This window comes from Tachypleus tridentatus, chromosome 9 (genome assembly GCF_004210375.1).
Source record: "Tachypleus tridentatus isolate NWPU-2018 chromosome 9, ASM421037v1, whole genome shotgun sequence".
NCBI lineage: Eukaryota > Metazoa > Arthropoda > Merostomata > Xiphosura > Limulidae > Tachypleus > Tachypleus tridentatus.
In genome coordinates, this window is record NC_134833.1 from 100,565,723 (window position 1) to 100,587,177 (window position 21,455).

General features: G+C 33.0%; 1 long non-coding RNA gene across 10 annotated transcripts in view; it reads right to left on the bottom strand.

Moving 5' to 3' along the window:
- LOC143225874 (uncharacterized) overlaps window positions 1-21,455 on the bottom strand; it is a 36,234-nt gene that overhangs the window by 838 nt on the left and 13,941 nt on the right. For 5 of the 10 annotated variants that reach the window (XR_013014131.1, XR_013014135.1, XR_013014136.1 and 2 more), the window contains 3 exons: window positions 19,795-19,955; window positions 8,647-8,788; window positions 1,548-1,635 (listed from right to left, as the gene is read on the bottom strand). This is a non-coding gene — a long non-coding RNA (uncharacterized LOC143225874). Of the gene's footprint in view, window positions 1-1,547; window positions 1,636-8,646; window positions 8,789-17,295; window positions 17,470-19,794; window positions 20,014-21,455 lie in introns of all 10 variants that reach the window. The other 5 variants (XR_013014133.1, XR_013014140.1, XR_013014132.1 and 2 more) reach the window with 3 other exon arrangements.

Genomic DNA, 21,455 nt, shown 5'->3' on the forward strand with positions numbered 1-21,455 from the left:
CTTGAAAAATCAAAAGCTACTTCCAATGAAACTATATGGGAGTGTATCAGAGACATTTTGACTAAACTCCCAAAGGACACTGTGATTAAATATCTTGTAACAAAACCTGAAAGACTTTCCATAGTTATTAAAGTAAAAGGAGACACAACAAATATTCCCTGTTTGTTGAACTCTCACTAAATTTTTCTTGCACTAAATGTGAAGAATAATAAAATATTGATATTTTACCTGTGATTTACCTTCAGCTGTTCTTTGAAAGTTGCCTGAAATCTGATTTTTGACTTCGTCCTAACACTTTTGCACAGTACTGTAGGATGGGCCTAAATGTAACTAAACATACTGGTACTGCTTTTTGGTGTATGTTACCAAGATAATAGGTTCAAAGTAAACAAAAATATCTGAGTAAAATAACAGTAATTTATACCATATCTTTAATAAGAGTTCAGAGGCAATGTGGCATTTATTTACGTCCACTTCCAGACACCTGTCTAGGAAGTCTTGAAAACCTGTAGACAAGTTATCTTTATTTTTGTTGTTTGGTTTCCCATTTGTTAATATTAAATCAAGTACCTGAAAAAGGAGTGTGACTTGATGACTAAATCAATAACATAACAACACAAAATAACTCTGATAATAAAAAATATACATGTATATATAATGAAAACAATTATATATATTAAAAATTATAACCAATACTGTTAATGACACTAGCATTACAGAGATAGAATATACCTTACTTACAAAACACCATTACCGACTCATGTCACTTGACACTTATGACATCTGAATGTACAAATCTTTGGATAATACTCCTTAATACTGTCTAAATATCTCTACAAAATATAACTTTACAGTAGCAGAACACCCTGAGTGAATTACCTAACATGTTTCTATTTATTTATAGGGGTTTAACAAGATGGTAGTGATACGGTGGCAGAAAACACTGTACTTTATGTATTTTAAAGATTATTATATCATACACTCCACAAGATTCAATACTTAACTGTTTGTAATTGTATATAGTCTTGTTAAATATTCAGTGTTGCTATCACCATTCCACTGTTCATTATTACCTTCAATACATCTACATGTTTGAATTATGTGAACATTCTTGTTTTTGTCTTTATTATATATATTACTTGTGGTTGGTGAAGACATTCTGGACAAAGCAGACAATTGTATTTTAAAATACAAAAATGTAGCTTTTAAGAATTTTGGTTTCGTGAAACAATGATAATTTTTATTATTAAACTTTGTGAGGGAAACATTTGTGTTTAACTAAAGCAAAGCAATAATACAAACAATTATTAAAAGATCTTGAAATTATTGGTGAAAGACTGGAAGTCCCTCTGAGATTTATTAAATCACATTTTTATATTATTGTTCTACCAAATTATTTAACTTTCCATCTAATTTCATGGACTTGTAACTTTTAAAACTTAAACAATTTATAAAAGAGAAAAATGCAAGATACCCAAATAAGGAGAAAATTGAATTTCAATCTACTCTTATTCCTTTGGCTGTAAGTACTGGTCACCTATACTTACCATGTCAGAATTTTCCTGATGAAATACCAAGGAACCAGATGTTAACTTTCAGTCCATACTCTTTCCGTTTTATTAATTCTGGAACCAACTAACGCCAAGTGCCAACCAGGCAATAAAGTTATCATGTGAGAGAAAAAAAAAACAGAAATAACTTGTAAATAACTACTAGTTAGCCTCACAAAATTAACTCTAATTTAGATGCCAATGCTGTAATCTGATTCCCGACATTTATAAAAGATTACACTGGATTGCATTTTGTGTAGGAGACTGAAAATTTAATATTTGTTGTATTGCATACTAAACAATGTTTACAGTTTTGTAAATAACGCTACATTTGAGAGTACTGTATAAGCTGCAAATAATATAACAAACTCAACCTTTCTTGAATAAAATAATTTCAACAACCATGTATATAACACTGTGTGTGAAACATACAAAGAAGATGAATCAAGCATAATAAAAACTAAAGAGTGCTGGTTGGAGATAACATACTGGTAGAAGCTAAGAACAGAAATATATAAAGTTATTTCAAAGTTATTTGTGTATGGAATGAATTAAAAAAGTCATTATGTCAGAACCAAATGTGTCTGCAACCCCCCACACTAAAACTGTCATGTATTACTTAAAACTACAATTTAAAAAAAGCAGACCTGTGAGAGTGATACATAAAAATATTCTTCAACTTGTAAAAATTGCTTGAAATTGACCATTAAATGAAGACATTATGTTAGCATACTCTCTATAACAGGCAAGATTAAAAATACAAGAATTAACTAAAATGTAGCATTAACAACAGTAACCCAGAATTCATCACCAACAAAATAGTTATCCAAATACTTGACGATGGTTTGGACGTTTATTTTTGTCCCCTATTAAAAGTTCAGTGATGATAAGCTCTTTTCTTGGTTGCTGGTTAACATTAATTTCTTTAATCGCAACCTAAAACCCAGTACCAGTTACTGTGGCTGTGTAGATAGTTCCTGAACCACTGAAACAATAAAAGTATCATGAGAATTTGTAATGTGCTAGTATGTGAATATATTACCACATGCTACTTATAAAATTATTGTACCTTTTAAAAAGTAATGGATTAACACATGTTTCTAGTCTTATATTTTTGTAAGGTGATAAAATTGTATACTTTCCTTATAAGTTTATTATACAACAGTTAGAAAATTGTGCACAGTTACTTTTTAATTATATGAATTCTACTCTAAAATACTGATAAAAATAAATGGTGCATTATATTCACACAAGTAATCTCCTCCAAGTTATATTAATAACCTTTTGGAAGTGCATGTAGCTGTTACATTCACGATGTCCTCATAATATGATGTTAGTTTCAAATATTTAATACAACAGTTCTGCTAAGATTATATGCAGAAATTGATACATTTTAGTAAATGTATGGTTTTAATCCTTACAATAGTAATAACAGTATGGATTATTTTGATCTATAAACCTTGTAACCATTACTGTGATCACAGTTTGAAAGTTCTTTGGAAATAATATGTTTCTACACTGTTATTTTACTCTTCATAATTTGTCATATCTCCCCTTTAAATCAAAATGTACAATTATTTTGTTACACATTTTTTAACACTTACTGAGTCATGCAACTACTTTGCTGGGACTGAAATAATTACTACTGAATATAAACCTCTGTTGATGTAAGCTGTTTTTGGGTGAATCAAATTACCAACTTGTAACACTACATTCTTTTTCTTTCCTTGGCAGGCCATAAAAGTATTAGATGTTTTTAATATTCAAAATTACTAAATTTTATAATTTGAATCATATTTTCAATACTTCCAGAATACCATTCTACAGACTGATTAACCTGCATATTCATTTTTAACTTACATCACGTATTCTATAAAATTGTTGTGATATTTATAATTTTCTGTACTAAAAATTAACTTCCAATAAGTACTTATCTCCTTTTACACAGGCCTAGAATAACCAGTTAAGATCCTCAACTTGTAATTTGAAGGTTGCTAGTTCCAATCCCCATCACACCTAACATGTTCACCCTTTCAGCTGTAGGGGCCTTCTAATGTTACAGTCAATCCTAATATTCATTGGTAGAGAAGTAGCCCAAGAGTTGGCAGTGAGTGGTGATGACTAGCTGTCTTCCCTCTAGTCTCACACTGCTAAATTAGGGATGGCTAGTGGAGATAGACCTCATGTAGCTTTCAAGAAATTATAAAACAAACAAACAATCCTTTTACATCAATAGATATTCTTATTCAATGCTGCCATCTTTTTGTAAACCTTGTTTTCAAGCATCTCACGAGTTTCTGCCTCCTCTTGATTGCAAATTATTCATTAAAATTATCATATTACAACCCTCCATCAGTAATAGTGCAAGGTATTCTCATTATGCTTATGACTTCCTCTGTTCAATTCTACCAGATATCACTGAGTTCTCTTAGAATTTGGAAGCATCAGGTTTTAATGAAGAGGTAAGATGGGAAGTGTGAAATTTGGTAAGAACCTTCCAGAAATACATTTACAGTTTGGGAGAATTATAACTTCCAACACAGTACATTATGTCATATCAACAGATAGCAAGAATCTTACATTGAATAGGTGGAAGAAACAGTTTGAAAGAAGGAAAGAAGCATCCTCCAAAACCTTCCAGAGGACACACCTGAAGACAAGAAAGTCAGATTTGGAGAACTGATGTGGGAGACTGAGCCAGGTATACATTTCACCCATATAAGAAAGATGTGGTACTTATGGGAAAACTGGAATGTAATAAGGGCTATCAATCTTCATTAGAAGAAAAGTTAGGGCATAAAACACAATGGAGAGTCTGAAGGAATAACAACACCTGAAACAGTGCATTGGATGACCACAAAGACCTATTTTCAAATGCAGACTATAATGATTCACTCAATACAAGGTATGGTAGGGATGAAGAGCTATTCTATTCGACCTGAACCATATATGTTTTGGTTTAGGATAATGGCTACTTTGATAATACTTTTACAGTTGACTAGATGCCCCCATTAGTTCTGTCAAGGCAATATAAAATAAACTTAAAACAGATTTATAAGAGATCCATTATATGAAAAATCAACTTTGGAAGTATTGATGTGATTAATTATTGTAGTTTACAAAAATATAGGCATTCGTGTAATCCACACCCTGCATACTGACAGACTTGATGATTTATTAAGATGAAAGATTAGTGTGAGAAAATATTACATTATAAAGAACATGGAGTTTACTAAACACAAGTTATAACTTTTTGATAATATATAATTATTCCACATGTTTACCACTTAGCAAAATAAAACTGACAAGTGGAATGAAAATTAAAATATGCACTGCAAACTCAACACATACCAAGATAAAAATCCAGCACTTTATAGATCTCAATTCTTTCAAAACAGAAACTAATTATGTAATTTATGTTCTCCTTGTAGCTGGCCAATCAACTTAGATGGCAATAATCCAGAAGAACATATTATTTTTGTGTCATTATTAATACAAATTCACACTCAAGTTGATACCAGGTGAACTATCCCATGAACCGGCAGGTACCATCTGTGATGACTCATGTTAGGTAGAGCAACACCTAGAAGTCAACTAGCACATGCCCTAATAAGAATTTCTGAGCTAGAATCATAAACATAACTCAGAATTTTATGTTTCATTTTATCAACCTGAGGTACCTGTACTTTACTTGTGCATGAACTTAAACAAAATTTGGGGGTTGAAGATATGATAAATGAGAAAAATCCTGATTTTCATATAATTCATTTATAACATGCATTTACTAGACTGTATAATGGTCATTATGACCCTGTAGAAAGAGGTAGTGTCAATTGTAATGTCAGTAGGGGTGCATTCTATTATCTGCTTTCAACACCCAGCTCATAACATCTTTCTACAGTGTTTTACATGATTATTTAATGGAAAGCCAATGGCTACAGAAGTGTCTTACAAACAGGTCAAAGTAAGAAATTATTATAACTCAAACAACAGCTTTTCATACCAGCCTTATATTGGCTGTTGAAATAGAAACTTCATCTCAGTTTATGCATTATTGTAACAAAGGCAGTCATTTTTGTTCATTTAATTCCTCCAAAGAGAGCCCAGAACAGTTTCCAAGATGTATATATTAAATGTTTTGTGTGCTTTCCCCCACACCGTGTGCATGCATATTGGAGAAAATTGTGTAAACATGTCTTACTTTTTAGTTTAAAAACAAGACACCATCGAAAAATATAATTAATGTTAACTTAATCAAAGTGTTCATAACAGCAATAAAGAGGGTGGAGGAGTTATGAACCCTCCATGAACATGACCCCTTCCGAATTATCTTCACATTTACCCTCATGGACAAGGATAGTCATCTATTGAAAGCACTACTGTTTTTGCTCCTTTGAAAACATTGTACACAGTTTGGTTAAGAATGGTCCAGTGAACCTGGATTAGTTAGATAATGGAACAAGAGACAGACACAGATTTTTGTGTTTTGTATATATACAGATAATACAGCAATGAGGTATCTGGTATCTGTATACCACCTAATTCTACCTTCAACAAATCAAGACAGGATTTAGAAGTTATTTTCCTTCTTTCTCAGACAACATGTGAAGACAGAAAAGAGTATTGATTTTCACCTGCTCTAGATCCCTCAGACCCATGGTGTCCAACACGGTCACCACTTGCCACATGCCAAAACAGCTACTGACCTGTGGTGAACTGGTGCTTTACTTCTACCACCAATTTTTTAGTATAATTAATTTTATTAACAAATAATTGAAAACATTACTATGTATTTTTTACCTGTCTTTAAAAACACAGTTAATTTTTTTGCCTCAAAGTGAAAATGTTAACACATTTTAAACAGTCTTGGTGACTATGAAATACAGTTGGACACTGGTGCATTAGACCTAAAAGCACACCCACTCCTACAGCTTTTTTGAAGAACCACAATTATTCCAATGTTCTGATTACATTCCAGTTAAAAACTCACTTTTAAATAGTGTGTATAATAATTTAAATTTGTGTATTGGACTAAGGATTCTTTTACAGTACATGTTTGCCACTTTTTGGAGATAAATTCAAAAATAAATGAACAGCATGCATTCCACTTATTTTAAAATATGTTCAAAACAAGTGAAACATGACAAATTCTTCACACTACATGTATCACAACTGGATCTAAATACTGTATGGTTCTCTTCTTGACAAAAATCCATTTTGGCCAAATTCAATTGGTTTAAAATGCAGTTGACAAGCCAAACTATTTTTCTCTATTTTAAATGATTCATTTTACATTTTCTAACTTCTCTCTGACTGACTCTTTCTTCCTTGGCTTTATTTTTGGCTCACTTCCTACTCTGTGGCCTCTTATATGGTTGTTGACACTTTTTATATCTTATATTGAGGTATTCTAGAAATCTCTGTAGCCTTAATATCAATTACACAACTTACAATAACTATCTGCTTTCAACTTTCTTATTGTGAAACAAAACAGTCATGAAATATTAACTCACAAAATTAACACTACTTACATTAAACAGTGTATTTTATTTTACAACCCAGAACTATTATATTTTAGTCACTACACTACTTGCCATTGGTTGAAAACACTTAAATAAAGTTTGTTGTAATGCAGTTTTTTGAAGAGGAGGAAAAGAGAAAGTGGACTAGTTTGAACAATTCTTGAATTTCAAAAGATAACTTAATTTTAGTGAAAATACTTGATCAAAAACTTTGAATTTTTTTGTATACAAAAAACTTGTAATATTTAGAGAAAGCTAGTCAGATTTTGTGAAGATACATATATCATTTTAAAAGTTACAGTGTGGAAACTGATGATTATGAACAACGTCACACACAGTGAGTCTGTAATGAAAGGGTTCATTTGTTTTGTTCCTATCCCCCTCTTACATGACATTTTAATAAAAGAAATGTAGTTCCTCTATCCAGTAAGTATTTATTGCACTGGCTATTGAACCTTACCCTTCCAAGAAGCCTACAGTTGTTAACTACTATTCACAGCAGTGGATATACTAATTAGACTCCTTACTGAAAATCTGTATGCATCTGTTCAATGCATTTTGTTTCACTGTTACTTTGTGTTGTATCTTACCACTTGTACTTGAATGAAAGGGAAAAGAGAGTAAGATATTTGGTGTAGACCGAAGACAGTTTTGAGACAGCTGAGTTGTTTTATAGTTCCTATAAAAAACAAAACAACAACATCCCATACCACTTTAAGCTTTGATGTTATGCTTATAATGCTAACAAACATCTCATCAGGGTCCTAGCAACATAAAAACTGGTAACTACAATTTTCTCTCCACATGTAAAATCTATGTGATTTTCACCCAATCATATAAAGCATTTTGAATTGTATGTACTTATCCTAACACAATAACAGTTTTAAACAAATGTGTTCTTTCATTTTATACTTAAAATAATTACTAAAAATACTCCAGTTCTTATCTCACAATAAGGCACAGAGCCTTCCAGAACAAAATTTCAGTCATCACAAGACATTTGACAGTTTGGTTTTTAATAAGAGCTCAATAACACAAACAATGGAAGTGGATGGGTGAACTAAAGTACCTGTCTTTCTCCTCTTATGCTCTAAAAGTGCTCTTTTTCTTAGTGATAAAACATTGTCCATAATTACAAACCTTGCCTGCTGTGAGCTTGGAAATACAAATGTCAGCTTTAAAAATAATTGACACATATACACATATTAAATGTTGATATACAAAAAACTGCTGTTCAATTTTACATTTTAAAAGGGTTTGTAAGGTTGATTGAAAAGAATAAGAGATCTACATCGACCAACCCATATGGAGTAGAGGAAATTCACAGCCTTCTGTAACCACTCCCTCATAAAAGGTTTTGCATCAGACTGCTTAAAAAGTAAGTCCCCATTTTGTTGATCCCCTGCCTTTATAATGTTGTCCAGATGTTACTGTAAGAGCTTCACTATGTATGTTCAGCTCACTTCAAGAAATTTAATGTTTGAAAAAAAAAGGAAATGGACAAACATGTACGTGCTGTGGAGTGACTGACACCTCTACCCCCACACAGTTTCACCTCCACTGTTTATTGGTACCTCTCCTTCTGATGGACAGATTCTTCCTTCACAGGTTTCTTCACAGTTATCTTGTTCAGCCTCACTGACATGATGACATGGAGCTGGAAAGTTGAACTTGGAGGCCATTCACACAGTGAAAAAGGCTTAAAATCTTATAGTTCTGTAAAGAAGAAAAATACAGTTTTGTTCACACTAAATCTTGTTCTGAACACAAAATCTCAATTTTGTCCCAATTTATTTTTAACATTTTAACTAATTCCTGGACAATAAAGTTTCAAGTCACGTAAAATTTGCATAGCTTTTCTTTTCCAGTTAAATATAGAATTATAAGAAAGTTAACTGTTTAACAAGTTTTACTGCTATTCATTTAATGTTACTATAAAAACTTTGAGAAAAAACAGAATAGTATTCAGTAAAAACCTTTAAAGTTCTTAAATGGAAAAACTTGAAGTAGGCACTTCCTCAGACAGTTGTAAGACAGTACAAACAATTCATAGGTAAAAAAACAGCAAAAGCACAATGTGAAATTATTAAAACAATATAAAAGTAATAGAAAGAAGAGCAAACAAAAACTTAATCACAGGCAACATTTAAAGAAAATATTAAGAAAGTAAGAGATACCAGTACAGCATTATAAGCAAAAGACCCTGGAAACATTTCAAACAAAAATATAGTAGCATTCTTACTCTTTTGTAAGAAAATATTAAAACTCCCACAATCATAATAAACTGTATGATTTTGTAAAGTTCATTATAACACACTATTTCTTACATCTAGGATACTGCAATAACCTGTTTTGTTTTTGTACTCAAGTTCAAATTTACTCCTCCACAACAACCAACAGTTAAACACACTCACAAGATACAACAGAGTTCTAAACATTAATATGGATAATACCCCATACCATTTTTAACAAATGACTTAAAGGTCACCATTTATCAAGCCTGCTCATTCTACATAAAAATATATGGCAAACCTATTTAGTAGAAACATACAATTCTGGTCAAAACAATGCTAAACAGAAGTAAAACTAACTTAAACCTAAAGTTAAGAGCTTATGTATGTGTTAAAATTTTAATGTTCATTATACCTTAAATAACATGATTTGTTTAGGTCACTTCAAGATTAAAATATGTCATGTAAGACAATATTACTATAATTGTACATTTATGTGTCAAGTTATTGTTATAACATTGTTGTAAATATCTGCTTAGGTTTTACACACAATTTGTTTGTGTAGAGGTAAATGAAAATAAATAGATAACCATAATACAGTTGATTTTAAACTTTAACTACATACATGTCTGTCTTGGATTTTTATTTTTAAAGTTATGCAGTCTGAACTATGTAATCACGTGATAACACGTGCAAAATACTGTACACAGTAGTGTATGTAGTCATTACAAGTTATGAAAAGGTATATACGTGGTTGTTATGTATACAGTAAATTTAGAATAACTACACATTGTGTATACAGTCAAATTAAAACAATTCACTTTGCACTCATCCATATATATTTCAAAACTGTGGAATATTATATACTGTTGGCTGCAACTGGGTAAGCTACATACTAATCAAATCTACCTGAATGTACACTATAAACTATGCACATCATAAAAATGATAACATCTTAGCTAACACACTGTTATCAAATTTAATTTTCTACATGACAAAGAAAAGGAATAGAAAATATAGTACAACTATCTTGCTGTTCCTGATTCAAATTTAGAAAAAGGTAAATAACTAATATATGACTCTTAATATTAGTACTACATTACTTAAGACAGATGTGCCGGTACAAATTTATAATGATTCTTGGATGTTTTCCATTGTTCTTTTAACCTGAGATTATTTCTCTTAGACACAAATTTATTCTTGCTTAACATGGCAATATAGCTTAACTTTCATCACACTTTAATTTAAAAAAATACAACTAAACCATGCTCCAAGCATGTACAAGTTCCACATGCACTGCTGCTACCTCTGCCTAGCGATCATATAAATCTGACCATATCCATTCCCTCTCTTTAGTTGATCACTCATCAAATCAGATTACAAGTATTCAGAGAAGTAGCTTCTACATCTTACAACAATAAAGTTTCACATATAGAAGGAAGTATAAAGTACAATACAACTATTTCATGAAACTATGGATATGACTCTTTGAATGTTAACCCATTCATAGATATCCCTCTTTGTGTGACACTTAGGCAAGAGTCTGCATGATATATTTCAACTAATGATATGCTATGACTAGTCAGTAACATCTTAGTGATTAGCTTTCATTATGCTCTAAATGCCACATGTAATGTGTAGAAATTCACACACCTATATGTGGTGCATTAATACAAGAGTATTATGATGTTGAACAACCAAGTTACTGCTATTATGCATCCTTTATTGTTGACATGATTTTGCTGGTATTTACCAAAACCAAGTTTTGTTTGTCTGCAGCATTGTTGCCCTTGCAAAAGATGCAATTAGAAAGCTTTCATGTCCAAAGCACACCACTCTTTCATGCATGTTTTCCATAAACCATACAGTATATGAAGACAGTGCTTTCACAATCCATGTTACAACAGTGCAATAGCATATATAATCTTTAAGTATTGCCTCTGGTGGCTTGAATGTTATTTATCATTTTATACTAGTAATTGTATTTGTTTCATTCAACACCTTCTTAATCCTGTTACTATGTGTAGGGGTCAGAAAGTGTTATCACATTTGTAGATTTACATTCAAAATTTTATTGAACCATTATTTTATGAATATATGTGGTAGCATGTAATTCAAATGTAATAGTACACAATAATTAATTAATTTAAAAATAAATATTAAAACAAATTCCTAAATATCAAATTTTGTTTGTCATGTACTATACTACATGCTTATTTATTTAAATTATATTTCTGATGTCCAAAGGCAAAGTTTATACTTTTCACAAATAGAAATTTAAATTAACAAATTTTGACAAGCAAGAATATAAAATAAAAAAACCTTTCTTATCCATTTTCTGAAACCTTTTCAGTTCAGGTTCAAAGCAAGTTTGTTTGTTTTTGAATTTCGCACAAAGCTACATGAGGACTATCTGCGCTAGCTGCCCCTAATTTTGCAGTTTAAGACTGGAAGGAAGGAATTTGGAATTTCGCACAAAGCTACTCGAGGGCTATCTGTGCTAGCCGTCCCTAATTTAGCAGTGTAAGACTAGAGGGAAGGCAGCTAGTCATCACCACCCACCGTCAACTCTTGGGCTACTCTTTTACCAACGAAAAGTGGGATTGACCGTCACATTATAACGTCCCACGGCTGGGAGGGCGAGCATGTTTGGCGCGACTCGGGCGCGAACCCGCGACCCTCAGATTACGAAGCGCACGCCTTAACGCGCTAGGCCATTTAAGACTGGAGAGACGGCAGGCAGTCATCACCACCCACCGCCAACTCTTGGGCGATTCTTTTACTAGCGAATAATGAGGTTGACCGAAAATTATAATGCCATCACGGCCGAAAGTGCGAGCATGTTTGGTGCGACCATAATTCAACCTGCGACCTTTAGATTACGAGTCGAACGCTTCAACCCACCTGGCCATGCCGAGCCTTCTAAGTATGTATATTATCACAAGCCAGTTTGTACAGATTTCTGCACAGCGCGTTTTAACAAGTGAATGTGGATAGATTAACAACAAGTTACACACTATGTAGCTCTTAAGTAAAAAAAAAAAAAAAAAAGGTCAATACGTTTCCAGTCAAAAATGTCACAACTAAACCAGAAAATCTGTTCTAAATGTAGATAAACATCTCGAATAGACCCCACTGCACGTGTATTCTATACAATTTATTGTAAACAGTTAGAGTTAGATGTGTTATTATTGACGTGATTTTATATTCCAGTTGTTTAAAGTATTACGAATTTATAGTTGAAATACACATATAACGTAGTTCATTTGTTCTAATACTATTCTTTAATGTGCACTTTAAACAAAACTAAATGAAAAACAAAGTGGCAAGTTTATTTTAAAATATGCATATGATATGTTTTTTCAGCTGCAGCACAGCGGCTTATAAAACGGCTCAAAGTTATTATTATTTTATTAATATTTTAAATACGAACTTCTAACTCATATCTTCATCACCTCTTGATCGATTTGAGAGCTAATTTTGATTGATATACTCGATCGTACCAAAAGTATCATAGATTAATTTAGTGTAATCCTGCCTAGAATAATTTTAATTGAAGGTAGGTTGATAGGAATCCTGAACAATAATAAAATTGAATAAAATATACCCACTCCCTACCGCTGGTATTAGTAGTGTAAGAAAATATAGGTTGAAAAACGACACAAAAATTGTCTAGTAGATTAATTTACTCAAATTCTGCTTAACAGATTTTGAAGTGCCCTTGGTTATTTAGGTTTTCGTCTTGTTTTATTAAATAATGCTTTTGATAGCAAAAGATGTGTTTTTAGTCATGTCTTACTGGAACTATCAGATTTAACATCTCAACTGCTTGTTTTTGAATTTCGCGCATAGCCAATCGAGGGCTATCTGCGCCTACCCGTCCCTAATTTAGCAGTGTAAGACTAGAGGGAAAGCAGCTAGTCATCACCACCCACCGCCAACTCTTGGGCTACTCTTTTACCAACGAAAAGTGGGATTGTCCGAAACCTTATAACGTCCCCACGGCTGGGAGGGCGAGCATGTTCGGCGCGAACCCGCGACCCTCGGATTACGAAGCACACGCTTTAACGCACTTGGCCATGCCGGGCCTCGAGGTCAAGGAGCTGCTGACGTAAATAATCTACTTAAAGACTGGCCCAAGGACGCCTTCGCACCTGGGAACATGAATATATATTTACCAGGAACTAATCCACAGCCTAAGGCAATAATAATCCGTAGGGTGTACCACTCCATAACAAAACAGGATATTGAGCAAGCATTACATAAACTAAATATACCATACCCCTATAGTGGGAAGAATTATCTCCAAGGTCTCTAAGAAACCAACAAATTTAGAAAGAGTTTACAAGGAACAACATTACAACATCTTGGAATTGATAAACAATGGTATCATTTTGTGGTACCAAAAATTCCAAGTTGAACAGCTAAAAACACCAGCAGTAGAAATTACACAGTGTTATAATTGCCAACGGTATGAACACGTTTCAGCAGCATGTCTAGCAACACCGAGGTGTTGCGGATGTGGCGGTGAACACCACATATCTGCATGTAAAAAAGAACAAGCTACACCAAAATGCTGTAACTCTGGGGAAACACAAACAGTAAATTACAAAGGATGTGACAAATAAAAAGATAAAACAACGCATTTATGATATAAAAACAATAAAACCAACACAAGATATCACACCTAACACAACAAACACACACAACTACAGGTCCATTTACATATGCACAAATGTTGAAAGAAAACACTACACAAGCAAAACCACCAATAAAGAAACAACAAACTTCAACCAAAACAATGAGCAGTTTACAAGAACTTAACAAAATCACAGATACAACAATCAACCAAGAAAATAACAATCTTACAGTAAAAGAAAACACAAACGATGAAACAAGTCTAATAGTAAACTTAATTAAAAATATTATTACAGAGTTCATTACAAAATTTACAAAACCAACCCAATCGAAATATAGCACAGACCTATTCATAGACATAGCTAAAAAACACATAATATCACATATTCCACAACAAATCACAGGATACATGCTAAAATTTTAATTACAGAGTTCTAATCATCAATATCCAAGGAGTACTTGCTTCCAAGAAACACGTGTACATGACTTAATACATGATATTAACCCGGATATTCTTATAATAAGTGTAACACTAATTTTTCCTCAGAATAGATTCAAAATATGTAACTATACGTCAATAAGTTTGTTTTTTGCACAAAGCTACTCGAGGGCTATCTGTGCTAGCCGTCCCTAATTTTGCAGTGTAAGACTAGAGGGAAGGCAGCTAGTCATCACCACCCACCGCCAACTCTTGGGCTACTCTTTTACCAACGAATAGTGGGATTGACCGTCACATTATACGCCCCCACGGCTGGGAGGGCGAGCATGTTTAGCGCGACGCGGGCGCGAACCCGCGACCCTCGGATTAGGAGTCGCACGCCTTACGCGCTTGGCCATGCCGGGCCCACGTCAATACGAAGAGATAGAAGAAATAATCAAGACACCAACAGAAGAATTATGTTATTATATAAAAAACACCTTAATGATATTACACCTACCCTTACTACCATAATATAACACAACTATATATAATTAATCTTTTTAACCTGTATTTACGAAACTATGTTGATGTAAATATAAGTTATATATGCGAAGTTAATCCATTAAAAGCACTTAAACTTGACGAAAATGTTTGCACATGCCTACGTAAAACGTCACGTGAGATATCGGTCTTCCATACTTTATATACAGCTTCACCTACGAATAAAAGTGGACCGTTATTAGTCTTTCGTCATTGGGATTAATGACAGCTGATTTAGAGCAAGAAACCCATATGATACAAAAATATCTGTTTGGCCAAGCAAACAAGATTAGCTGTTTCCAGATCAAGTTTTCAAAATAATCACAGGAGTGGACGGTTGTTAATGATTATTCATTATAAACTTTTCTGAACAGTTTTAGTATATTTTAGAAAATTATCCTAATCAACAAAGTTTAGCATCAGGAAATGTCATATTAAGTATTTAGCATAGATAGTAATGTTTGATAGAGTTATGACAATTTCATAGTATTAATGACAAGAATCTGGCAGTCTACATTCCATGATGTTACTATAAATAAGCTATTAACACTGTTTAGAGAAGAAAACGTATTCGTAAAGCTCTGTCGTGAATAAAATGGTTGTGATCTTATAAATTTCTTATTTCGTGGTATTTATTAACATGTATTAATAAAAATGTCTATTTATAGCAACATTAAATGTGAAAGTGAGTTTACGGGATATGAAGTTGGCTTGGTGACAGTCGAAGATTTTTTTGATAATACATTTTTTTAGGAGATACCATGACATCTGGCCATCTATTTTTATTTTAAGAAATGAAAGAAATGGCGGTAAGACTAATTATATTCACTCTTTACTATCAACTACAGTCAGAAATCGTTATTAGATGGGATTTTATCATAATCTTAAATCAAAATCTACTTAGCACACGGGTACATGAACAAAAATAAACTTTTTGCTTTTTTTTTTATACTGTTTGAGTCACACTAGACAGCACTATGTTCCAGAAAATCTTTGAAATGAAATATTTATTTATCAAATGAAATCATGGTTTCAGAACATTTACAAAAGAAATTTAAGTTTACAGATTTCTCCTTTTTTTGTCAATTCCAGTCCAAACGTAAAATACATCTATTAACATATTTTCATCGTTTCCTTTTCAATAATGAACTGAAACAAAGTTGTAGAAAAGGGTTTTTTTGTCTTTACTTTACAGTAACACTTCCATATTTCCTGCATGGTTACAGTTTTAATGCGACTTAGGAAAACAGTATGACATGTTGTTGTTCAATTTAATGGGATTCATCAAAATTGTTAAAAGTCAAACAGTATTATTAAATTTGCTAGCTTTTGATCGCATGAACCAATAAGGATCAGAATTTGATAATAAATCTAGCGATATATTCGAGACAACGTAACTTGTAGACACTATAAATTAATTATATTACAGATATTATAATCAATAAAGATAGTGTAACTATCCTTAAAAGAAGAATAGAACATTCCATACGAAGCACGTACCAATTACACGGAAACAAGATAGTAAAGTACATTAAATATTCACATCGGTTTCAGATCTGTTTACAGCTTTTGATTGAAACAATAATAAAAATAAGGAAACTTATTTAATGAGAACATTAATTGTTAATCATACATACTATACCAATGAAAAAAACGTTATTAAATAAGTTCCTGAAAATAAAAAATCGCGTTTGGAAAGTTTATTTATATTCAGTTGTGTTTGTGTTTTTATTATAGTAAAGCCACATCAGTCTTTCTGCTGAGTCTTCCGTATATTCAGTTGTCTGTACTGTAAAACATAGAACAATAAATCATTAAGAAGTAATTATTGGACGTACCATGTAACGTATAATTTAAGTAAAATGGTAAATTTTCATCTAAATAGCCTTAAGTTAACTCATTTAAAAAGTTTGACATCACTTAACGTAACGATACCAAACCTAAACTCGTTTGGAGTGTGACAAACAGATAAATAATAATAATGTGTAAAATAAAAACGAACAACTTGAAGTTTTTGCATAAAATAATGGAGATTGTAACATAGGGAAACAAATAACTCTGTATTTTACCTTTGGACGAAATTATATAAACCACATCAGGCTTATTCAACGGGATATCGTACTTTGAAAATACATCAGTCTCAGAAAAAAAACTAAAAACATTTTTATAACGTTTGTAGCGTTGATTAGTGATTTAAATTTGTTTATCAATATATCTGGAAAAGAATCTAATCATAAAGTACGACTTTTGTATGATATAAAATCAGTAAATAGTAATCTGGGTCATTTTAGCATCTGGAACACACTTATGACGTAGCGGTCTTAAATAAATGTCAGATGCTTAAAATAGTTCAGTTCAGTTATCACTTATCAGATAATTATACAAGAACATACCCTGAGACAACTGCACATTAGACGTCTTAATAGGAATTGGGTGTGTAAAATGTCACGGAAATTAATGCGTTGAAACTGTGAAAGTTCAGGTACGTCTGTGGCCCATTTAGTTGTCACTCCAACGTAATTTCATCCACGAGTAAGGAGTTCAGTGCTCTCAGTTTGTTTGTCTTTCTAACAAATGATTACGGCACAGACTTTAGTCTCGTCAAAAAAAAAATGTACAGTAAATCTGTGACAGTTTTTAAGATGAAAGTTTGAAAATCAATGTAACATTAGCTACACTTTATTTGTTTCTTATCGTATTGTTTGTTTGTTCGTTTTTTAGGAGTGTAAGACTAGAGGGAAGGCAGCTAGTCATCATCACTCACCGCCAACTCTTGAGCTACTCTTTTACCAACGAATAGTAGGTTTGACCATAACAGCATAACGCCATCACGGCTGAAAGGACGAGCATGTTTGGTGTGACGGGAATGTTGTAACATTCCCAGAGACATTATCTTATAACATTATCGGTGACTTCGACAATATATATATTCCGTTGATTATTTTATTATTTAACTGCATTTCATGTAAGACTGAATAACGGTGAATCCCCACCGCAATGCGGGTCCTATTTCTCAGTCACTTACAAAACCTTGGGTACATTTTGCTTTATTTTACTTGATTGTTCAGTAATAATATTTTACATATATACGATGCTCATAATAATCATAAAAGCGCTGAAAATCGATATTACAGGCAAAAATGTTTGCAAAATAACAGAACCAGAATATTGTCACGTACTAATAGTTTACACTATGATTGGCTTTCATCTAATCAATTAGACAGAGTCACACCAGCATAATGTTTATTAACGCATTATTCCCATGTGTATAGTGAATGTATTCATGGCTCTCATGATAGGATTGATAAACGTTTAGAGGATGAACTTTCATGTTTCAGTGTTCTAGAAACACTAAAGTGGACGCGTGAAACTCGTATTGTTGATAATAAAAGCGGTCGAGGTAAACTCTCAAGCCCTTCAAATGTGATGCAAAGCAGCTCAGTTTCTGCCTTTTATCTATTCAGTATAGAACTCGCTAACAACCTAACTGTTAGTACAAATGTGAATGTTATTTCTAGAACGGTAAGATGCATCATTACGTGGACTCAATCGATCTGTAACCATTTAAAAGCCTTTGCTTTGGAGATATAACCAAACACATCGTTCGAAATGGTAAACAAACTTCAAATAATGCAAAGAAAAAAGCAAGAAGGTGTTATATTTACAGAAGAACTCAAGTTCTAATTATCTGGCAATAATTAACAGTAGTGTGTTCGATGACAGAGAAGGGAACTGTATCATGGCCATTGTATAATATTTACAGCAAAGCATGCTGGAGTACTTATACAAGTGTAGGCTGTGTTCGGGCCAGTAGTACTGAAGGTCTACACAAAATTTATGGAACTCTGACATGTACAAGTAGGTTCTGATCCACTACGTCATTTCTTCATAAACAAGATCTGTTGGACATGGATTCATCTTATAGCAAGACAGTGATTTCAAACATGAAGCAAATGTAAATAAACGATACTTGGAATGAACAACAGGCCAATGATACACTTGCAACCATAACTTGGCCTGCAAAAAGTGTTGAGATGAACGTTTTTTAAGGATGTATGAGCTTATATGAAACTGAATAGGTCAAAGTACAACCAAACTTTTGGCTGAGCTGTTAGGAATATTAAATGACATTTGAAACATATTTCGTAGTCATGACACATTTATAAATTTATGGTAGCATCGAAACAAGGGTGTATTATTCTGTTGAAAGCAAACACAAAACATCAGTACATTGTACAACATACTTGCTTTTATTTTGAATTTTATGTAATAATGCATTGTGCTAGTGAAAAGCTAACGAGTTAGCTACAATTGCTCATTGATTATAATTTCTGTATGCGTATCACCTTTGTGTGTCTGTAATTATTTTAAAATTTTGTAATGACGATATCGAAAACATCATTACTGAATGTGGCAACAAGACCCATGGTGTGAACATTCATAGTGACGAAACATCTACAATGATAAAATATACAGTAACCACATCAAAACGGAAAATATATTCAAGAATTAGTCTACTATAGTAATTTGTATAATGAGACACGTACAATGATAACATCTGCACTAGCAATACCTACCATTATAACATCTGCACTAGCAGTACCTACCATGACAACATCTACACTAGCAAAACTTTTAACAAAACACGAACAATAACCAATATCTATGTTTGTAACATTAACAGTAACAATATCTACATTGATATCAGGCACAGTAATAACACTTAAATTGCTAAATTATACAGCAACAATACCTACATGAACAAATATACAGCAAAACATCACATCAACTTCATCTATGGACAGTACTTATGACAACGTATACACTTATAACCAGTATAGACAATATCTACGATAATAAAACTTGCACACAAAACAATTTGGGCGCCTTACCACATCGTTACCGTCCATGTCATCATGTCAGGTAACACTCTATCCTCCAACCACACAGCTAGACTCTTTTCATTCTTCGGTGGTGTATCTTAACTCTATCAAGCTCTGGCGAGTGGCAAGTCTCTTCTGATTGCTGTGGAAGCACTTTCGTCGTGCGGCAGCTACACAGAAATTGAAGTATATGTGGTTCTAGCAGGACAAACAGGTTGTTAAGAACAACTACAGAATAAAATAAGCGCCATCATAATTAATTCATTATTATATTAGAGTACCAGAAAGAAATTACGCAAAACAAGCGCTCAGTTATACACAATCAACAACAAAAAGACAAAAATAGCCCCGCAGCGTAGGTTCTATTACAAAAGGCTTCGTAGTAAAGATATAATGTTCAAAGCACTTCACTCCTCTTTGATTACTTCCATAAGCTAGGCAGTGTAAAAATATGATAGTTTACCAGCTCCCATTTCGAAAATCCAGTCAAACAACAATCTCGTGACTTGACCGATATGTCTTCATATGGAATAACAGGAATATCCATTTCTTTCTCAAGCTAGTAAAATGCGTATGTCATAGTTGCAACTTGTGTACGCGTTGCATGGTTGTTGTTGTTTTTCCAGACGAAGAGCCTTTTTAAATATATTGCGTACTGTTGCCTGGGTCAAGCAGTTGCTGTTGTCTTTCCTAAATCACATGGATGTTTTTTGTCACTGACCTTTAGGGCCCGGCATGGCCAAGCATGTTAAGGCATGCGACTTGTAATCTGAAGGTCGCGAGTTCGCATCCCCGTCGCGCCAAACATGCTCGCCCTTTCAGCCGTTGAAGCGTTATAATGTGACGGTCAATCCCACTATTCGTTGGTAAAACAGTAGCCCAAGAGTTGGCGGTGGGTGGTGATGACTAGCTGCCTTCCCTCTAGTCTTACACTGCTAAATTAGGGACGGTTAGCACAGATAGCTCTCGAGTATCTTTGTGTGAAATTATAAAACAACAACAATCACTGACCTTTGTCATCGTTAATTTTTACCTGTTATAAGATGCTGCACTTTGCAACTTGCAAGTTACTTTCTTAATGGTCTTTCTGCCCCAACTTGATCCATATTCCTTTGTTTTGTAATTGCATGAAGTAAAGATGACATTCCAGTCTTAGAAGCAGTAAATCCCTGATTTGAACGCACATTTAGTATTTAGATCCTCTTCCCAAAATTGATCAAAACATTGTGGCAATCCACTACCAGTATTGAAATACCAAGCAATGTTAAAACGTGGTTCTGATGCATGATCGGTCGTGCTTGTTACGTGTTTTGCTGATATGGATGATAAAAATAGTTTTAATATAATGTACTGAACTGTCCATAGTCAAAGCTTTTCTCCATTTCTAAAGACTAAGTATTATACTTGATTATAAGAAGTCAGCTAAACATGCAAATGTCGCTGAAATCATATTTAAAAACTTAATTATGTGCCACATTTATTGAAAAAAACATCATCCAGTTTTATTTTTTATATAAAATAAATACAATTGTATTTGATGTTTGATAAGTTTTATAGTGTTTGGTATTTAATTATTTAGCCTTTAGGCAGCGTTTAAAGGCAAATAATCCATATAGAATACGTTGTTACTATATTTACAAAGGCTTCTGAACGAAAGTTTTTATCTACTT